We start from the raw sequence: 23,664 nt of genomic DNA on the forward strand, positions 1-23,664 counted from the left end.
AACAAGGAGACAGATGGACATTTGTGGAATTTTCTCTCAGGAGCCTACATGGCCATACAGAGTGTTCTTAGTGGGTTTCCAGTTCTTCTCATTGTAGCGTTTGTAGGTAACTTTGCATCCTTTTTTGATGGAGTTATATAAAGAGGAGCAAGTCATAGAAGGTTGCTTCTTCCTGTTAGTGTATTCGTCACCCTTAGTTCTTAGTAAGCAGTTTTTTAAGGAACTCAGAGTTCCTGAGTTCGAGAGCCTACCAGAGTGGCCCCAAGGGAGGCGAGAATCCTATTTGCAACATGGAGGACAGAGCAGCAGACAAGGAGCAGTGGAGCCCTGGGCAGAAAGGAATGGAGCTAATGGAACAGGACTTGTCCCTCACCATCCAGACCTCTGTCAACATGTGAGGTTGGTGGCCAGACCCAACCCCAAACGCACCAGCTGACTGGATGCAGCCTTTCCTCAGGCCCACAGCTACTTGCCTCTGTCTCATGGACAGGAAAGACTAGTATGATGGGTGAAAGGAAGGACCTGATGGGTGGTTTTCACAGGCATGTTCAGACTTCTACTGGAAATAAATCATGAAAAATGAAACCTGATGCAAGTTAATTATAGTGTAATGCTCAAGAAAATTAAAAAAATTAATTAGATGTTCCAGAAGCTATAAGAAGTTTGTGTTTAATCAGTGACTAATTTTTAAAGAGGTTCTTTGTGTTACGTATTACCACTTCTTTTGCAAGGAAACATCAAGGTGTGAATTCTGTAATTGCTCATTAAGCAGTAGTACATGAGTTGAATATGTAGTATTGATTTCTTAAGCCGGTAAATAAAAATTTTCTCTATTCATTTTTTTTTTTTTTTGACGGAGTCTCGCTCAGTCGCCCAGGCTGGAGTGCAGTGGCGCGATCTCGGCTCACTGCAAGCTCTGCCTCCCGGGTTCATGCCATTCTCCTGCCTCAGCCTCCCAAGTAGCTGGGACTACAGGCGCCTGCCGCCACACCTGGCTAATTTTTTGCATTTTTTTTTAGTAGAGACGGGGTTTCACTGTGTTAGCCAGGATGGTCTCGATCTCCTGACCTCGTGATCTGCCTGCCTTGGCCTCCCGAAGTGCTGGGATTACAGGCGTGAGCCACTGCGCCTGGCTCTATTCATTTTATAGTACAGTGGAGACATGGGTGAATTAAAATGTATTTCTAATATGTAGATAGGTTTAATTTGTATATCATCATTGTTTAATTAATTGGCCATTGAAAAATGATTCTGTTAATTGTTGGAATTTACTTACTGGAGTTATATGGTAGGATTTGCATAGCCTCATCCATTACTTATGTGTATATTTGATATTTTATTTTTATGGAAAAACTACTCCTTTTGGTGCAAAAGATGTTTTTGCTAATAGTGTCAATAAAAGAGAAAATCATGTGGTGTTTATATGTCTGTGTACCTTTTTACTCCATTAGCACTGCCTTCAGTGAAATGACAATAACTCATGAAGCATCCTTCAACAAAAAGTGAGGTCTAAATAAATTAAAAGCTGGATGTAAATGTATATATGTAAATATACACATAGACACACACACACACAAAAGCATACATGTAGAGAAGAGAGATTCAGATTTGCCTAGTTCATTGTCTGGAGCATCCATAACAACACAGGGTGTCTCAGACACTGTTTTCTAAAGTCTAATTACTGTAGTATCTGCAGTGACCTTTCTCTCCTTTTTGGATCTAGTTGGATACAAAAGGAACATGTCATAAGAGCAATGCTTCTTATTCCTATTGCATTGGTCACTCTTACTTAGCAGCAGCCAAAACCCTTAGGAAAACACGAGTGAGGCAAGAGAGGAGACAGTCCTATTCTTAGCATGGGGGAGGTAACAGTGGGCAGGGAGCTGAGGAACTGTCAACAGAAAAGAACAAAGCTAGTAGAACCTTGGTCTCTTCCTCTGTTACCACATGAGGTTACTTTCCCAAAGGCAAACCCACCATCAGATTGGATGGAGTCCCTGCCTTAGGTCTGCAGTTACTTAATCGTATCTGAGGGGCAGAAAAGACATTCATGATTGGTGAAGAGTTATTGGTGGTATTTGAACTTGAGAAAGCAGAAAATTACAAGGGTAAGCAAGGTAGGTATTTACAAACTGAAGTTGAACTTCTGTAAATTTTGCCAGAAATGGTAACTTGGGGATTAGGGTTAGGAGTGAAGAAATGTATATAAATTTGATTCATTAAGTTTTTTTCACAGGCCTAAGAATTTCATTACAAACATTTGAAACCTCATTTCTAGAGAAAAGTTGAATACCAGGTTTGAAATAAATAACATTAACATGTCAATTTTTAGGGTAACTAGATTATAAATTGTAGAGTAATTATTGCTAATTTGTATCAGAAAAATAAGTCTAGGAAGACGTGGAGTCTTGTTACATTCATTTTTAATGCTTTAGCTATTACGCCATTGAACTAAAAAGTAATATGTGGTAGAGTCATTAATATATGGAGAGAAAGAAGAGAGGGAGATAATTGAGATTGGTAAGGTTCACTCACAAATGAAGTAATAAAGAACTGCACTTAAATGTTGATTCACTAGACTGTTTGTTAAGGCCCAAGAGCTTTTTTACATGATATAAGGCTTTCTTTTAGGGAAAAAAATGATATATTAATACTAGATTCCAAATAATTAATTGACATATACATTTTCAGAGTTCAACCAGTTTATAAATGTAGTAGAGCAATTGTACATAACTTCAACCAGAAAAGTAAGTCTCTGAAGTCGCTTGATCTGGCATGGACATTTTTACTCCTTAGCACTGGCCCAGATAAAATGACATCAGTAGTCTTTCACCACTTTGATATATCTGATATATGTCACCTTTCAATGGTGGTGTCATTGAAGACTACTAGTGTTATTAATCTAGGTCATTGCTAAAGGATATATCTACACACACACACACACACGTGAATATATGTGTGTGTGTGTATAAATAGGTGTATCCTTTATATATATATTTAGTATATATAGATACCTACATACATGTATGTGTGTATATGTATGAACATACCTATATACATATATCTATGTATATATGTGCATATATAGATACATACATATCTTTATGTATGTACATATATGTATCTATATAGATATATTCTATAGCACTGACCCCAATTAATAACATTAGTAGTCTTTTTAATATATATACTTTAGCATATAGCCATGCATGTGTATATATTGTTTAGCATGTATGTATACATATATAGTATATATGTACACATATGTGTATGCATATACATGTATACCTTATTGTGCTTTATTGCCCCTCAGATACTAGTTTTTTATAAACTGAAGGTTTGTAGCAACCTTGCATTGCGCAAGTCTCTTGGTTTCATTTTTCTAACAGCATGTGCTCACTTTGTGTCTCTGTGTCACATTTGGGAATTCTTGCAATATCTTAAACTTTTTTTATTTTTGAGACAGACTCTCACTCTGACACCCAGGCTGGCATGCAGTGGTGCGATCTCAGCTCACTGCAACCTCTGCCTCCCAGGTTCAAGCGATTCTCCTGCCTGAGCCTCCTGAGTAGCTGGGATTATAGGCGCCCGCCACCACGCCTGGCTAATTTTTATATTCTTAGTAGAGACGGGGTTTCACCGTGTTCCTCAGGCTGGTCTCAAACTCCTGACCTTGTGATCCGCCCAACTTGGTCTCCCAAACTGCTGGGATTACAGGTGTGAGCCACCGCACCCAGCCTATTTTAAACTTTCTTGTTGTTAACCTATCTGTTATGATCTGTGATCAGTGATCTTTGATGTTACTATTGTAAGTCTTTGGGGTCAACATGAACATGAAGCATGCCCTATAGGACAACTACCTTAATCAATGTCATGTTTTTTTGACTGCTCCACAGAGGAGATATCCTCCATCTCTCTCCCTCTTCTTGGGCCTCCTTATTTCCTGAGATACAACAATATTGAAAGTAGGTCATTTAATAAGTCTATGAGGGTTTCTAAGTGTCCCTAGTGCAAGGAAGAGTCACAAGCCTCTCACTACAAACTGAAAGCTCAAAATGATTGTGAGGAAGGCTAGACTTCTGCACCAGTCAGACAAGTTGTGAATGCAATATATAAATATATATACGTATATATGTGTATATATGTGTGTATATATGTATATATGTGTATATATGTATATTTATATATGTATATATATAGTCTTGAAGAAAATTAAGACTGCTACTCCAGTGAATGTACAAATGATGAGGAAGCAAAACAGTCTGATTGCTAATATGGAGAAGGTTTTAGTAGTCTGGATAGAAGATCAAACCAGCCATAGCATTTCCTTAAGCCAAAGCCTAATCCAGGACAAGGCCCTCACTCTCTACAATTCAGCGATGGCTGAGAGGTAAGTAAGTTGCAGAAGAAAAGCTTGAAGCTAACAGGTTGGTTCATGAGGTTTAAGGAAAGAAGCCATCTCCATAACATAAAAGTGCAAGGTGAAACAGCAAGTGCTGTTATCCTGCAGCAGCAAGTTATCCAGAAGATGTAGCTGAGACAGCTGATGAAGGTGGCCACACTAGACAACAGATTTTCCGTGTAGACAAGATACCCTTTTACTGGAAGAAGATGCCATCTAGGACTTTTATATTTAGAGAGGAGAAGTCAATGCATGGTTTCAAAGCTTCAAAGCACAGGCCGATTCTTTTTTAGGGGCTAATGAAGCTGGTGACTAAGTTGAGGCCAGTGATCATTGAGTGTTCTGAAAATCCTAGGGCTCTTACGAATTATGCTAAATAAAGCAAGATGGGTGACTAGAGATGCCTTATGCTCATTCCCCTACAAGAAAAAACCTAGGCAACAAATACTCATCTAAGGTCTGATTAGAGTGTCAAAGGAATAGTCCTGGAGTGCAGCAAAGGAGTAGAGACACCTGTAGTGACTGGAAGGCCCCCACAGCATGGAAGCACTCAGCCTCTGCAGCCCCTTTTCCCCCACCTGGGTTGAATTGGCCCAGAGACAGGAAGGACTTCTCACTGCAGGGTGAAGGTAAGGAGAAGATCCCCACCAGCCCCACTGCCATCACAAACACAGAGTCTTAAGGAAAATCTCACAGTATTTGCAAGCCTTGAGGCCAGGGTGGAGTACTGCCAAGAATTTACACAGTTGCATGTCCTGGACTAGGAGTACAAGGTGAAGGCTTCCCACCCCCAGAGACCTAAGCTGCAGCAACACATCACCAGCTTGAGACCAGAGTCATCTCGTGAGTGTGCCCTCCTCTGGGGGCCAGTAGCCACTGTGCCTCTCCAGCACTGGAGCTTTACCTTCAGTATACCAAACCCACATGGGTGGGTTAAAGCCACAACCCCAGCTGTGTGGAGGTTGGTCCCAGGATTGGCGGTAACTCAAGTCCTGAAGAGCAGGGAAATCAACCCCCACCACTACACTTTCAGACAGAGGAATAATCTGCAGTCCCATCCAGGGTGAGCTCACCCTTGAGCTAGCCAAACCACTACATGCCCTCTCTCAAGTGGGAGAGTCCCCTAAGCCTCTGAGCAGCTGATACACTCCAAGGTCAAGAGGGTGACTATGAGTCTATGCTCAGGACCTGAGAAACAGCCATGCAGGCCTCATCCAGGCATGCTCCTGACCTGCCTAGCAGCCCTCTGCCTTTAATAAGGGCCTGAGAAACAGTCCCACAGGCTGCCCCCAGCAGGCACACCACTGAGTGGGCCTTGAACTTGTATCTCAGACCTGAGAAACAAGTAGCTATGTGTGCCTGAGTCTCAGGGCTGAGAAACAACCCTGGGAGCTTACTGTGGCCAGCATACCCTCAGGCCAACTAAGCAGCCACATATACTATGTCCCAGTTTGAGGAACAGCCCTGTAGGTCACCCCCCACAGAAACGCTCCCAGGCCAACTAAGCAGTTGTGCAACCTTTCACGAGCCTGAGAAACATTCCTGTACCCATTCCCAGCAGATGCACCTCCAGACCAGCCAATCAGCCATGAATGCCCATGTCCTGGACCTGAGAAAGAGCCCCATGGGCTACTCCCAGAAGACATGCCCCTAGGCCAGCTGAGCAGCCTTGTGCCCACATCCTAGGTCATAGAAGCAGCCCCCTGGGCTTCCCCTGGCAGGCACCACCCAGGCCAGCTGAACAGCAGTGTGCCCACATCCTGAGCTAGAATAGCCCTATGGACCACCCCCAGCAGACACACTTCCAGGACAGCTGAGAAGTTATTTGACTGTATCCCAGGCCTGAGAAACACCCCCTGTTGGCCAGCCCTGCCAAAGATGCCTTCAGTCCAGCGTAGCAGCCATGCAGCTCTATATTTGGCCCATGGGTTTCCCCCAGGAGACTGGCCTCAGGCCAGATGAGCAGCTGTGTACCCACATACCAGGCATGGGAAACAGCCCTTCAGGCCACTCCTGGAGTGCATGATTCCAAGCAGGCAAACAGCTGTGACAAAGATTTTTTAAGATAGCAAGAGAAAAGGAGGAAAACACTTACAATGGAATTCCCATTAGACAAACAGCTGATTTCCCTGCAGAAACCTTAGACTGGAAAAGAATGAGACGATATATTCAAAGTTCTGAAAGAAAAAAAAAATCTTTCAACCGAGAATATTATACCCAGTGCAGCTATCCTTTACAAATGAAGAAGACATAAAATCTGTCACAGATAAACAAAAACCAAGATAATTCATCACCACTAGACCAGCCTTACAAGAAATGCCCAAGGGAGTCTTACTTCTGGAAGTAAAAAGATGATAACTACCATCATAAAAACATGTAAAATTTTAAACATTGCTGGTAGAGTCAATACATAAAAGAGAAAGAGAAAGGGATGAAACCTTATTACTACAGACAACTACCCAACTACAAAAGTAAACAGAGAGGCAGAAAGGAACAAAACATACAAAACAACCAGAAAACAATAAAATGTCAGAAGTAACTCCTCACCTACCAATAATAACTTTGAAGGTTAGGAAGCATGTTCATAGCAATAAACACCTGGATCAAAAAACTAGAAAAATTTCCAATAAACTACCTAACAATTCTACCTCAAGAAACTACTATGGTAAGAACAAACCAAATCCCAAATTATTAAAAGGAAATGAATAATAAAGACCAAACAGAAATAAAGAAAATTGAGGCAAGATTTACAAAAGGTTAACAACAAAAAGCAGGTTTAAAAATATCAACAAACTGTCAGCTAGACTAAGAAAAAGAAAAGACCCATATAAATAAAATCAGAAACAAGAAAAGAGACCTCACAACAGATATGACAGAAATCAAAAGGATTATTAGACACTGTTATGAACAACTCTACAATAAATTTGAAAACCTAGAGGAAGTGGATAAAATCCTCGACCCATACAACCTACTGAGACTAAACCAAGAAGAAATCGAAAACCTGAACAGACCAAAAAGAAGTAATGAGGTTGAATCAGTAACAAAAAGACTTTCAACAAAGTCCAGGATCTGATGACTTCACCGCTTAATTCTACCTAGTTTAAAAAATAAACTAATATCAATTCTTACACTATTGCAAAAAATTAAAGCAGAGGAAAGTCTTCCTAACTCATTCTATATAAATAAAGTATAGTTGATAAAGTAGTGGTAGGATTTGAGAGGATTCACTCCAATTTTGAAAACAGTTCTACTGTGGATAAAATGCTATCAAATGGCATCACATGTTACAGAGAAATCACTTGTGAAAGGAAGAGTCATTTGATACAGTGAAGTTCGTTGTTGTCTTATTTTAAGAAATTGCCTCAGCCACCCCAGCCATTGGCAACCATGACTCTGATCTGCCAGCAGCCATCAACATGGAGGCAACGCCCTCCACCAGCAAAAAGATTATGATTTGCTAAAGGCTCAGGTGATCATTAGCATATTTTAAACCAATAAAGTAGTTTTACATTAAGGTATGTACATAATTTTTTTAGACATAATGCCATTGCACACTTAACAGACTACAGTGTAGTATAATCATAACTTTTATATGCATAGGGAAACTAAAACATTTGTGTGAGTCACTTGATGCAGTTTTTGCTTTATTGCAGTGGTCTAGAATGAAACCCACAATGTCTTTGCGATATGTCTATACACATTTATGTATTCTATAACTATATGTATTCTTTTATATATCTTTATATACATGTATAGAAAGAGAGAGAGAGAGAAAAGAAGAGAAAAATATGCAAAATTCAGTGTTGGGAGTATCCATGAGAACAGAGTTTCTGGTTAATGATTGTAATTTTCTTTCTTAAATGTTAGGTCTTCCAGTGAGCTAAGTGGTGTTTACTATATCCTTTAGATTCATGGAATTCTTGTTATTCAAATAAATTCTTCATCACTGTTTTGTGTAGCAAATATCTAATGATATATTTTTGCATTTTTTTGGTGGCTAAAGTGTGTCAGAACGGCTTTCCAGGTTTGAAGATTATGAAAATGCTGAATATGTTGCTTCATATGAGTAAGTCAGTTTGAAGTCTGAAAGGAGGGAGCCATTGATGGATCTCTTTTCTTTAGTTAAACAGGGCTTACGCTGAGGCAAGAAGGAAAAAGGGAAACTATAGAAGGGTATCAAAATGCATGGGTGGGAGAGTACACCATATTTATTCCAATTGAATACTTAGACAAGTATTATTTTGAAAAAAAAAATCCATCCATTCAGGAATAAATGTTCTTCTAGCTTGAAAATGTAAAAAGTATCCTTAGAAGAAATTAACTTCATGAGAAGTTTTTTTATTTTAAAAGAAAACAGGAATGCAGAATGCTACTTACTCATCAATAGTGAACCTTTCTCATTTGTACTGGATCATGTGTGATTCCCAGTTTTGTAGATTTCACCTATGAGCAAATGGTATGGATAGCAAAAGCAAACATGTTTTGCTGACTAAAGACCTCTTTATGCTCATTGGGATTTTATTCTTCTCTGTTTCTAATCTCACTAGAGTACTGAGTACTTCCTATTGCACTGACCTGAAGGCATTTTACCATGTACTCACTGTAATGAGAGAATACATTCTTAAACTGGCTTGTGCCTGAACTGCAGACATATTCAGGAGATTTTTCGTCTGCTTCTTTCTTGCCCGGTTGTGTAACCATTCACCAGCTTGTGTCAATATTGGAGAGGAAGTACTGCCATAGAGGAAGTTAACTCATCATGGTTGTAAGCTGTTGGTGTCTAAACAAAGATTACATGGGAAACAGAGGGCAATACAAATAGTTCTTCAAATTACCCTGAGTTTTCATTTTCTAGAAATTTTTATCATGGGCCATCAATGAAGAATTCACGGCACCACTTAACTAAACTGTGTGTCTGCATACTAGCTATACATTTTCTGTAATGGAGCTGCCCAGGGCTGAGGGAAAACTAGACAGACTGAGCAAGGCAAGCATTTCCTTTTTCTTTCCCCACTCCAAACAAAATAAAGCAGGTTTTTGTTTTGTTTTATGTTTAAGTTACAAAGTCTCATTGCATAGACATAGGAGGAATTGGCAGTAGTCCCTGTGAGAATCACTGTTGTTACATACCAGGGGGATGATCTTGGATTTATAGTAAAAGCTGGAATCAGTGCTTGGCTTTGACATCATGTATTCATTCACCTGATACTCAACAAGTCACTAAACCTGTTTAACTTTTAGATTATTCAAATGTAAACTGGTTATAATGCTTTCTATGTAGTGGATATTGTACTGTAAAAAATTAGTAATAAAACTAAAATAACATGCAAAAACACTTTGAAAATTCTGTAGCTCTGTAAATAGGTTTTGTGCCAAAAACTGAAAATAACGTAAGAGTTTATGAAAGGAAAATCAGAAAATACAATCAACAAATCTATCCACATTTAGTCATTCTTAAACTTTGATACATGAACTTCTAAGTTCTTTAAGCCTATACATTTTTATGTTTACAGATACGAGACCATACTTATATTCTTTTGTAAATAACTTTATTACTTAATGGCATCATGTCTATGTTTTCTTTTTAATGTATATTCATGTGCACTTACAACATTATTTGTAATAGTTGTGTAATACTGCGTGGTGTAGATGTGTTATAATTCATTTAATAGATATTGCTGAACAATTATGTTTTTTACAAGTTTTTACTGTTACAAAAAATGAATATATTTGAGGCTAAATCTTTGCATATTGTTGGTTATTTGTTTATTACAAATTCTCAGAAGTGGAAATCCTGTGTCAAAGGGAATGCTTGTGACGCTATTGATATTGGTATGTGCTTGAACATCAAGATGCAAAAGTGTACATTTCTCTCCTCCAATACTTAATGCTAGCCATCATTGATTTCTTTGATATTAGTAAATATGTTTGTTCTAATGCACATTCCTTGACATACCTTCATTTATGCTTTTTTCAGTTAATATTTCATCATTTCCAAAGTACCTTTGCCCAATTAAAATTGGGGTGCTTTTCTGTCTTCAGACTGAAAAGTTAAATCTGTTGATCCTTTTTCTATTTTATGTAATATAAGTAATTTCTCCTAGGTTGTCTTGCTTTTCACTATATAAAAGTGTTTAATCTTCATATAATCCAATGTACCTGTTCTTTTCTTTGTGATTCATGCCTTTAATGTTATTCTCAGAAAAAAAATCCAAAGTTGAATTCAAAGCACAAATATTAACTATGACCTTCTCTACCCCAAGATTTTAAATATATTCACCAAGATTTCTGTTTTGAATTTATTTTCTTTATTTAAATAAAATAGCTGCCCTGAATTTACTTTGTCTTAAGGTATAACATGTAGAAATTTACTTTTCTTCTGTGTGACGAATAGTTTTCACAGCATCAAAATATCATCCCCCTGTATTGTCCTTACCCTGTTTTAGTGATCTAGAGTGCGAGCAGGAAGACCAGAGAGTCAGTGCAGTGTTTTCAGTGCTTTGCGTCATGGCCATCTCCATACTGCCAGTCTGTACCAGAGACAAATGTGTCCTGTGGGAGAGATAGCACCTGCCCTCAATACAAATCCCATTTCATTAAAAATGGTCTTGTTAGTGTCTATCGGGAGAACCCGCTCCCGATGTTTAACGTGGGTTCTTTTCTATTTCCTCAGTGTCTCGGCTGGGTTGAGAAATAAAGGGAAAGAGCACAAGAGAGAGAAATTTAAAGCTGGGTATCTGGGGGAGACATCACACATCGGCAGGATCCGTGATGTTCCCCAAGCCGTAAAACCAGCAAGTTTTTATTAGCGATTTTCAAAAGGGGAGGGAGTGCACGAATAGGGTGTGGGTCACAGAGATCACATACTTCATAAGGTAATGAAATATCACAAAGCAAATGGAGGCAGGACGGGATGACAGGACTACTGGATGAGGCGAAATTAAAATTGCTAATGAAGTTTCGGGCACGCATTGTCGTTGATAACATCTTATCAGGAAACAGGGTTTGAGAGCAGACAACCTGTCTGACCAAAATGTATTAGGCGGGAATTTTCCTCCTCCTAATAAGCCTGGGAGCACTACAGGAGACTGGGGCTTATTTCATCCCTTGGGCTTCAACCACAAAAGACGGCACGCCTTAAAAGGGGCCATCTATAAGGCTACCTTCAGGGTGCATTCTCTTTCTCAGGGGTGTTCCTTGCTGAGAAAAAGAATTCAGCGGTATTTCTCCGATTTGCTTTTGAAAGAGGAGAAATATAGCTCTGTTTTGTCTAGCTCACCAGCGGCCATTCAAAGTTACCTCTCTTGTTCACTGAACATTGGTGTTATCCTGTTCTTTTTTTAAGATGCCCAGATTTCATATTGTTCAAACACACATGCTCTACAAACAGTTTGTGCAGTTGACACAATCACAGGGTCCTGAGGCAACATTCATCCTCCTCAGTTTATGAAGAAGGTGACAGGATTAAGAGATTAAAGTAAAGACAGGCATAGGAAAACACAAGAGTATTGATTGGGGAAGTGTTAAGTGTCCATGAAATCTTCACAATTTATGTTCAGAGATTACAGTAAAGACAGGTGTAAGAAATTATAAAAGTACTAACTTGGGGAACTAATAAATGTCCATGAAATCGTCACAATTTATGTTCTTCTGCCGCGGCTTCAGCTGGTCCCTCTGTTCAGGGTCCCTGACTTCCCACAAAAAGTGTCATGTAGCTTCCACCTTCTATTGATAAAAAATAAGTCATGGTCATAGTTAATATTTGTGCTTTGAATTCAACTTTGATATTAATATTGGAACTTTCAGTGTTTTAAGTTTAGTATCTCATATCTTTTTCTCATTTTTTTTTTTTTTAAATGGAGTCTGACTCTGTGGCCAGGCTGGAGTGCACTGGCGTGATCTTGGCTCACTGCCACCTCCACCTCCCGGGTTCAAGCCATTCTTCTGACTCAGCCTCCTGGGACTACAGGTGTATACCACCATGCCCAGCTAATTTTTGGTATTTTTAGTAGAGATGGGGTTTCACCATGTCGGCTAGGATGGTCTTGATCTCTTGACCTCGTGATCCACCCGCCTCGGCCTCCCAAAGTGCTGGGATTACACGCGTGAGCCACTGCACCCAGCCTCCATCTCTTTATTTTTAAACTGTCATTTCAATTTAGTTTTTGTCTCTTGTGTATAGCATGTATTGCCTTTAATTTTAAAGTTATCTGAGAGTATTTCTCAATATGGAAGATGAGAGTAATATGTCTGTATTTATGATTTCTGGTATGTTTGGCTTTATTATCTTACTTTTTCTTTATGAAAAATACTTTGGGCCGGGTGCGGTGGCTCACGCCTGTAATCCCAGCACTTTGGGAGGCCGAGGCGGGCGGATCACAAGGTCAGGAGATCGAGACCATGGTGAAACCCCGTCTCTACTAAAAATACAAAAAATTAGCCGGGCGCGGTTGTGGGCGCCTGTAGTCCCAGCTACTCGGGAGGCTGAGGCAGGAGAATGGCGTGAACCCGGGAGGCGGAGCTTGCAGTGAGCCGAGATCGCGCCACTGCACTCCAGCCTGGGCGACAGAGCGAGACTCCGTCTCAAAAAAAAGAAAAATACTTTGATATTTTCTTTTTAAATTTGCTAGTAATTGATTTGTTTTTATCCCTTTCATTTTTTACTGATATGCAAGTCAGAAGCCCATTTCTAGTCTATCAATGTTTATATTTAAATATTTAGAAAACATAATTATACCATTTTTCTCCATCAATATCGAGAATAAAACTGGACTTGTACTTGTAAAAGATAGGAAATGCAATCTGCCTTTACTTCTATCTTCTTCCAAACCTTGAATCCTAGTGTAATAATGCCGAAAATTTAAATCAATACTATTATTGGCAATTTTATATTGTCTTTACTTTTACAATCATTTATTTACATTTTCACGTACTACATTTTTATGCTACATTACCAGATTTATTTAGACTTACTTCTGAGTTTATATTATTTACCATCTTTTCTCTATAAGTCATCTTCCTTATTTCTGTGTTCTTCATTTTGATTCATTGCTCAGCTGACTCAAGCACTTTGAGTAATTGTTTTTAGGAAAGGTACATAGAGGCTATGCTTTGAGTTGTTGCATGTTGGAGTGTCTGTCTGTTGCTCTGAAATGTGAATGATACTTTTCCTGGATATAGATTTATTGAGTCATAGCTATTTCCCTGCAAACTCTGCACGTAACTGCTTGAAGCTGCATTTACATAATACACTTTTTAAACCAAAAAAGTCTCAATTGTGTATTTACTTGGTATAGTTTCAGGGGACACTGAAACAGATTGAAGGGGCTACAACTACCCAAGCCACTCCTTCATGCCTTCATGATCTGTCAGGCTTGGTTCTGTATGGTCATATTGTCAAGTGAATTCAGATGGATGACATTTCCTTGATACCCAGGGATCCAGTAGGCTGTGTGGGATCAGAGGTTCTTGTAAGAGAATGGCAACTTCAGGAAAGAATTCGCCCCTTTTGGCCAATTGATCCTCTGTGTACATCAGCCTTAACTTTCTAAGCCTGGGTAGAGGTGGTGGGTCCAGGTGGAGGAGGGGAAGTTTAGAAGGATTGCGGATTTCCTTTATCTCAGGTTAACATCATTCGTCAAAGCCCAGTTTTGTTTTTTTAACTTTTATTTTAGGTTTGGAGATACATGTGAAAGTTTGTTACATAGGTAAACACATGTCAGGGAGGTTTGTTTTACCTATTATTTCATCACCCAGGTATTAAGCTCAGTACCCAAATAGTGATCTTTTTTGCTTGTCTCTCTCCTCCTACCCTCCCTGCTTCAGTAGACCCCAGTGTTTGTTTCCCTCCTTGTGTTCTTACATCCTTATCATTTAGCTACCACTTACAGATGAGAACATTCAGTGTTTGATTTTCACTTTCTGCACCAGTTTGCTAAGGATAATTGCCTCTAGCTCCATCCACGTTCCCACAAAAGACATGATCTCATTCTCTCTTTTTTTTTTTTCTTTTTTTTTTTTTTTTGAGACAGAGTCTCGCTCTGTCACCCAGGCTGGAGTGCAGTGGCACAATCTCAGCTCACTGCAAGCTCTGCCTCCCGCATTCATGCCATTCTCCTGCCTCAGCCTCCCAAGTCGCTGGGACTACAGGTGCCTGCCATCACACCCGGCTAATTTATTTTGTATTTTTAGTAGAGACAGGGTTTCACTGTGTTAGCCAGCGTGGTCTCTATCTCCTGACCTTGTGATCTGCCCACCTCGGCCTTCCAAAATGCTGGGATTACAGGTGTGAGCCACCGTGCCCGGCTGATCTCATTCTTTTTTATGGCTGCATAGTATTCCAGGGTGTATATGTACCACATTTTCTTTATCCAATCTGTCATTGATGGGTACTTGTGTTGATTCCATGTCTTTACTATTGTAAATAGTGCTGCAGTGAACATTTACATGCATATGTCTTTACAGTAGAATGATTTCTATTCCTCTGGGTATATACTAGGTAATGGGATTGCTCAGTCAAATAGTAGTTCTGCTTTTAGCTCTTCGAGGCATCCCCACACTGCTTTTTACAATGGTTGAACTAATTCACACTCCCACCAACATTGTATAAGTGTTCCCTTTTCTCTGCAACCTAGCCAGCATCTGTTATTTTTTGACTCTTTAATAATAGCCATTCTGACTATTGTCTGGTATGAAATGGCATCTCATGTGGTTTTGATTTGCATTTCTCTAATCTGTGATATTGAGCTATTTTTCGTATGCTTCTTGGCCACATGTATGTCTTCTTTTGAGAATCTGTTCATGTCAAAGGCCAATTTTGGCAGTGCCCCAGTTCTCCTCAGTATCTGTCCTCTTTGTTCTCCAGTCTTAGGCACAGACTGGGAGCATTGTTTTAGGATTCATGCCTCTCATGGTGAAATTTGAGTCCTGTGTTGGAGGCTTCAGTATGCCAGAAACTTCCTGAAGGGTTTTCCTACTGATGCCTGCTATGTCGGAGGCTTCTCCTCCTAAAGAGCCTCCAAAATAGGAGGCTTCAGTAAGGACAAAAAATTGTTCCTCATTAGCTACCTTGTCTTCAGCCATAAGGTAAAATGAGGCATTACTGGAGGCTCCATCAAGCGGGTTCTCCTTTCTTGGATTAATGGAAGGAGCCCAGTCTTTTGGGTGTTTCTCCTTTGAAGTATATCTTACTGAAATGTCTTACTTCTGCAGATCATATGCAACGTCAAATGCAGCTCTCACTAATGTGTATCTGTTCACTAGGTGTCTAGTCTCAAAGAGATGATAAGAGCATCATTTACTCCCTATGCTCATCCTTGAAATACCTTACTTTATTGCTGTGGAAACTGAGATCTGGCCAAAGTTTGATGACTTGCCCAGGCTGGCATTAAAATACAGTTCTCTTCTACCACTCTTTTCTGTTTTCATGCTATATTCCTTGAGTTGATGACCACAAGTTTAAGTTTAGTATTGCCATAAAGTTGGAGTTGGGGCTTTGCATGCAATGGAAACGTTACTAAACATCCAAAGTTTACTGTCTTATTCACATATATTCTGGATAGGAAAGTAAAATACTCAGGGAGCAGAAAGGATAACATTTTAGTTTTTATTAAAAAGCATTTTATTATATAACTTCTGAATAATTGCCTTTTAACATTGTATTTATAAAGGCCTTTGTTTTTTGGTTACATTTATGATATAGGTTAGAAGAAATCTGATTAATTTTATTTTTGCTTCTTTTTGCAGCAACAAGATTAAGAAAATTGTTCATTCAATTGTATCATCCTTTGCAATTGGGTATGTGAGACATAGAAAATACCATGTATTAAATATACCTGAGACTTAATGCATAAAAAACACCACGTATTAAATATATCTGAGACTTGGCCGGGTGCAGTAGCTCACCCCTGTAAACCCAGCACTCTGGGAGGCCGAGACAGGCAGATCACCTGAGATCAGGAGTTCAAGACCAGCCTGGCTAACATGGTGAAACCCCGTCTCTATTAAAAATACAAAAATTAGCCGGGCATGATGGCGGGTGCCTGTAATCCCAGCTAGATTATAGATTAGGCAAATAATGTAAACAATTTATGGGGAATGTATTTAGAATATGTAACAGCAAGTTTCAGGAGGTACTTTAGAGTTCAGTACTATAAATACGTATGGAATTGAATTCTTTCTCATGTACCCATCACTGTACTAGAATCGTCCATAAATATGTAGTCATGTACTTGTTGAAAATGTCACTGACAAAAAACTTGGTCTTTTTAAGAACTTATGTTACTCATGCTTTCATTTGGTTTTTATTAATAAATTCTTAAGAATTATCAAGATTGATAAGATTTTATTTTTTATGAGAAATGGGTATAAACTTATGAAATTCTCAAATTTTAAGAAGAGTTTACAAACAGATACAGGTAATTTTAATTCAGTTTTACTTTTCTCTCTTGAGGTGTTAATGTGATGTTTCTACTATAAAAAGGCATGATAACATCTTGTGAAGTGGTTTGATGGGAATTTTATTTATTAAGAACTGCTTCTATTGGATGAAAACAGTGATGTTTCTGAGATTCTATAACATTACAGTTTTTCCTGCCACTGGGCAGTTTAATACTAAATAATAACATTTTCGTACCCGATCATTGGCCTAAATATAGTATAACTATAGGGACACAAGCCCCTTTATCTTTGCTGTTATTTATTTATTTGTTTATTTATTGTAGAATATTTGGCGTTTTCCTGATCTTATTGGATGTGGCTCTGATCTTTGCTGACCTAATTTTCACTGATAGCAACGTTTATATTCCTTTGGAGTATCGTTCTATTTCTCTAGCTATTGCCTTATTTTTTCTCATGGATGTTCTTCTTCGAGTATTTGTAGAAGGGTAAGTTTGATTATTTTTATAATGCATAAAGCTATTTTGTACTTTTCTAAGAAGCGCTTTGGGAGGCCGAGGCGGGTGGATCATGAGGTCAGGAGTTCGAGACCAACCTGGCTAAGATGGTGAAACCCTGTCTCTACTAAAAATACGAAAATCAGCTGGGTGTGGTGGCGGGAGCCTGTAATCCCAGCTACTCGGGAGGCTGAGGCAGGAGAATTGTTTGAACCCAGGAGGCGGAGGTTGCAGTGAGCCGAGATTGTGCCATTTCACTCCAGCCTGGGTGTCAGGGTGAGACTCTGTCCCCACCGCGCCCCCCCAAAAAAAAGGAACAAGAGGATTCACCTCAAGCTGATTTAAAAGCCTTTGGGCCTTAGGAGAACCTTGGTGGTAGTCTGGCAGTACCCCCCATGGCCTGTGTTTGAGTTTGGTAGCCATAGATTGATGCTCCTCTGCTTTTAGAGAGGGGTGGAAAGAGTGGGGAGGACTGCATCTTGTGGTTTGAGTGACAGCTCAACCAGCTCAGCCATAGCACAATAAAACACCAGATAGAATTATAAGTTTTTGATCTAGGCCCTGATTCCCAGCACCTTTGGACTCACCCGGAGCCCGGGAGAACTTGCCATCCTGAAGGGAAGGACACAGGCCTGGCTGTTTTTACCATGTGATGATCGTAGAGCCCCAGGGCTTCAGCAAACTTATGCAATAGCTAGGGAGTGGTTACAGCAGGTTTTGGGCAAGACCCAGTGCTGTGCTGGCTTCACATTGACCTAATGCAGTTATAGTAGTGGTGGCCACAGGGGTGTTTGTGTCACGGTGAGTCAGAACAGAGAGGAAGACTCTGTTTGTTTGGGAGAAATTAAGGGAAGAGAACAAGACTCTCTTTTTGGTAACCCAGAGAATTATCCTGGATGTTGTCTAAGACCATTAAGGCAGTACCACATGAGTCTGCAAGAACTACAGAGTTTAGGAGGCTTGGGGTGCCCCCTAAAGCAGATACAACTTAGATCACAATAGCCAAGTTCTTTCCAATATCTGGAAAGCCTTCCCCAGAAAGATAGGTACAAATAAGCCCTGACAGTGAAAACTACGATAAATACCTAACTCTTCAATGCCTAGACACCAAAGGACATCTGCTACCATCAACACTATCCAGGAAAACATGACCTCACCAAATGAACTCAATAAGACACTAGAGGCCAATCCTGGAGAAACAGATATGTGACCTTTCAGACAGAGAAATCAAAACAGCTGTGTTGAAGAAACTCAAAGAAATTTAAGATAACACAGAGAAAAAAACCATAATTCTGTTAGATAAGTTTAACAAAGACATAGAAATAATTTAAAATAATCAAGCAGAAATTCTGGAACCAAAGAATATAATTGGCATACTGAAGAATGTATTAGAGTCTTTTAATAGCAGAATTGATGAAGCAGAAGAAAGAATTAATGAGCTTGAAGGCAGGCTATTTCAAAATACATAGAGGAGACAAAGGAAAGAATAAAAAACAATGAAGCATGCCTACAGAATCTAGAAAATAGCATCCAAAGGGCAAATCTAAGCGATATTGGCCTTAAAGAGGAGGTGTGGGGGGGGGGGGCGATTAGAAAGTTTATTCAAAGGGATAGTAACAGAACTTCCCAAACCTACAGAAAGATACCAATATCCACGTACAAGAAAGTTATAAAATGCCAAGCAGATTTAACTCAAAGAAGACTACCTCAAGGCATTTAATAATCACACTCCCAAAGATCAAAGATAAAGAAAGGATCTTAAAAGCAGCAAGAGAAAAGAAACCAATAATATACAATGAAGTTACAATACAGCTGGCAGCAGACTTTTTAACAGAAATGTTTCAGGCCAGGAGAGAGTGGCATGACGTATTGAAAATGCTGAGGGAAACAAAACATTTACCCTAGAACAATATATTCAGTGAAAATATCCTTCAAAGTGAAAGAGAAATAAAGACTTTTCCACACAAGCAAAAGCTGAGGGATTTCATCAACACCAGACCTGTCCTAGAAGAAATGCTAAAGGGAGTACTTCAGTCAGAAAGACAAGGACATTAATGAGCAATAAGTAACTACCTGAAGGTATAAACCTCACTGGTAATAGTAAATACACAGAAAAATACAGAATGTTACAACACTAACTATGGTGTATAAACTACTCTTATTCTAAGTAGAGAGATTAAACTATGAGCCAATCAAAAACATTAACTACAACAACTTTTCAAGACATAAATGTTATAATAAGATATAAATCGAAATAACAAATAGTTAGAAAGAAATGAGACTAAGTTGTAGAGTTTGTATTAGTTTTCTTATTACTTTTTTGTTTATGCAAACAGTGTTATTTTATAAGCTTAAAATAATGGGTTATAAGATAGTATTTGCAAGCCTCATGGTAACCTCAAACCAAAAATATACAATGGATACACAAAAAATAAGAAACATGAAACTAAATTATATCACCAGAGAAAATTACCTTCACTAATGGAAGACAGGGAGGAAAGAAGGAAGAGAAGACTACAAAACAACCAGAAAACAATTAACAAAATGGCAAGAGTAAGTCCTTGCTTTTCAATAATAACATTGAATGTCAGCAGATTAAACTTTTCAATCAAAAGACAGAATGGCTGAATGGATGAAAAAACAAGACCTGGCCAGGTACGGTGGCTCCCGCCTGTAATCCCAGCACTTTGGGGGGCTGAGGCAGGTGGATCACAGGGTCAAGAGATGAAGACAATCCTGGCCAACATGGTGAAACCCCATCTCTACTAAAAATACAAAAATTAGGTGGGCCTGGTGGTGCACACCTGTATTCCCAGCTACTCAGGAGGCTGAGGCAGGAAAATCACTTGAACCCGGAAGACGGAGGTTGCAATGAGCTGAGATCATGCCACTGCACTCCACCCTGGTAATGGAGCAAGACTCCATCTCAAAAAGAAAAAAAAAAAAAAATCAGTAAAAACAAAAACAAAACAAAACAAAAAACACAAGACCCATCGATCTGTTGCCTATAAGAAACAGTCGTCTCCCATTAGTCTGAAAATAAAGGAATGGAAAAATGTATTCCATTCCAGTAGAAACCCAAAAAGAGCAGGAGTAGCTACCCTTGTATCAGATAAAATAGACTGCAAGACAAAAATGATAAGAAGACAAAAACGATAAGAAGACAAAAACGACAAGAAGAGACAAAGAATGTCACTATATAATGATAAAGGGATCAATTCAGCAAGAGGCTATAACAAATTTAAGTATATATTCATCCAGCATATATAGCCTATATATATACTGAGACTCGATAGCTTCCCTGCTGAATTCTACTAAACATTTAAAGAAGAACAAATACCACTCCTGCTTAAACTATTCCAAAAAGCAGAAGAAGATGAGGGAATACTTCCAAACTCATTCCACAAGGCCAGTATTACCCTGATACCAAAAGCAGACAAAGATGCATCGAAATAAGAAAGACAGGGAGCGGTGGCTCACACCTGCAATCCCAGCACTTTGGGAGGCTGGAGCAGGTGGATTACATGAAGTCAGGAGTTCAAGAGCAGCCTGGCCAATATGGTGAAACCCCGTCTCTACTGAAAATACAAAACTTAGCTGGGCATGGTGGTAGGTGCCTGTAATCCCACCTACTCAGGAGGTTGAGGCATGACAATCACTTGAACCTGGGAGGTGAAGGTTGCAGTGAGGCCAGATCACGACAGATGCACTCCAGCCTGGGTGACAGAGTGAGACTCTGCTTCCAAAAAAAAAAAGAAGACAACAGGCCAATATATTGATGCAAAAATCCTCAACAAGATATTAGAAAGCTGAATTCAACAATATATTGGAGAGATCATTCATCATGACAAATGGGATTTATCCCTGGGATGCAAGCATGGTTCAAAATATACAAATCAACCAAAGTGATACATCATATCAACATAATAAAGGATAAAAGTCATAAGATCATTTCAGTTAATGCTGAAAAAGTGCTTGATAAAATTCAACATTTCTTCATGATAAACACTCTAAAAAAAACTAGGGCCGGGCGCTGTGGCTCAAGCCTGTAATCCCAGCACTTTGGGAGGCCGAGACGGGCAGATCACGAGGTCAAGAGATCGAGACCATCCTGGCTAACACGGTGAAACCCCGTCTCCACTAAAAATACAAAAAACTAGCCGGGCGAGGTGGCGGGCATCTGTAGTCCCAGCTACTTGGGAGGCTGAGGCAGGAGAATGGCGTAAACCCGGGAGGTGGAGCTTGCAGTGAGCTGAGATCCGGCCACTGCACTCCAGCCTGGGTGACAGAGCGAGACTCCGTCTCAAAAAAACAAAACAAAACAAAACAAAACAAAACTGGGTATAGAAGTAACACAGCTCAATATAATAAAAACCATATATGACAGACCCCCAGTCAGTATCACACTGAATGGGGAAAAATGGAAGAGCTTTCCTGTGAGATCTAGAACACAACTAGGATGCCCACTTTCACCAGTGTTATTCAACAGAGTACCAGAAGTCCTAGCTGGAGCAATCATAGAAGATAAAGAAATAAAGGGAATAAAAACAGAAATCTGAATTGGGAAGGAAGAAGTAAAATTATCCTTGTGTTTGCAGATGATATATTTTATTTGGAAAAAACTAACGATTCCACAACAAAAAATATTAGAATTTATAAATTCAGTAAATTTGCAGGATACAAAATCAACATACAAAAATCAGTAGCATATTATATGCCAACAGTAAACCATCTGAAAAAGACTTTTAAAAAGTGATCCTATTTACAGTAGCCACAAATAAAATTAAAAACCTAGGAGTTAACTTAACCAAAGAAGTGAAAGATCTTTATAATGACAACGATAAAACACTGATGAAAGAAATTGAAAAGGACACCACAAAATGGAAAGAGATTCCATGTTCATGAATTAGAAGAATCAATATTGTTAAAAAGACCATACTATCCAAAGCAATTTACACACTGAATGCACTCCCTATCAAAATACCAATGACATTCTTCACAGAAACAGAAAAAACAATCCTAAAATTTATATGGAGCCACAAAAGACCCAGAATAACAGCTATTCTAAGCAAAAAGAACAAAGCTGGAGGAATCATATTGCTTGACTTTAAATTATACTATAGAACTACAGTAAGCAAAAGAGCATGGCACTGGCATAGACACATAGACCAATGGAAAAGTATAGAGAACCCGGAAACAAATCCACACACCTATAGTGAACTCATTTTCAATCAATGTGCCAACAACATACATTGAGGAAAAGGAAGTCTCTTCAACAAATGGTTCTGGGAAAACTGGATATCCACATGCAGAAAAATGTAACTAGACCCCTACCTCTCACCATATACAAAAATCAAATCAAAATGGATTAAAGACTTAAAGATCAGACCTCAAACTATGAAACTATAACAAGAGAACATTGGGAAGAATCTTCAGGACTTTGGTCTGAACAAAAATTTCTTGAGCAATATCCCACAAGCACAGGTAACCAAAACAAAAATGGACAAATGGCATCACATCAAGTTACAAAGCTTCTTCATAGCAAAGGAAACAATTAACAAAGTGAAGAGACAGCCCACAGAATGGGAGAAAATATTTGCAAAATACCCATCTGAGAAGGGATAAATAACCAGAATATATAAGGAGTTCAAACAACTCTATAGGAAAAAAAATCTAATAATATGATTTTTTAAAATGAGCATAAGATTTGAATAGACATTTCTCAAAAGTAAACATACAGATGGTAAACAGGCAGTGAAGAGGTGCTTAACATCGATCATTAGAGAAAGTCACAGTGTAGAAAACTATAATTAGATATCATCTTACCCTGGCTAAAACGGCTTATATCCAAAAGTCAGGCAATAACAAATGCTGGCAAATGTGGAGATAAGAGAACCCTCATACACTGTTCATGGGACTGTAAATTAGTAGAACCACTATGGGGAACAGTTTGGAGATTCCTTAAAAAAACTAAAAATAGGGCCACCATATGATCCAGCCATCCCACTGCTGGGTATATACCCACAAAAAAGGAAATCAGTACATAGAGGAGATAATCTGCATTCCCATGTTGGTTGTAGCACTGTTCATGAGAGCTAAGGTTTGGAAGCAACCTGTGTTCATCAACAGATGGATAAAGAGAATAGTACATATACACAAGAGAGTATTATTTAGCTATACTTAGCTAATATTATTATTTAGCTATACTTAGCTCTATTTAGCTAATGAGATCCTGCCTTTTGCAACAACATGGATGGAACTGGAGATCACTATGTTAACTGAAATAAGGCAGGCACAGAAAGACAAACATCACATGTTCTCACTTATTTGTGGGCTCTAAAAAGGATAACAGTTGAACTCATAGACATG

This window comes from Macaca mulatta, chromosome 17, assembly GCF_049350105.2.
Source record: "Macaca mulatta isolate MMU2019108-1 chromosome 17, T2T-MMU8v2.0, whole genome shotgun sequence".
Taxonomy (NCBI): domain Eukaryota; kingdom Metazoa; phylum Chordata; class Mammalia; order Primates; family Cercopithecidae; genus Macaca; species Macaca mulatta.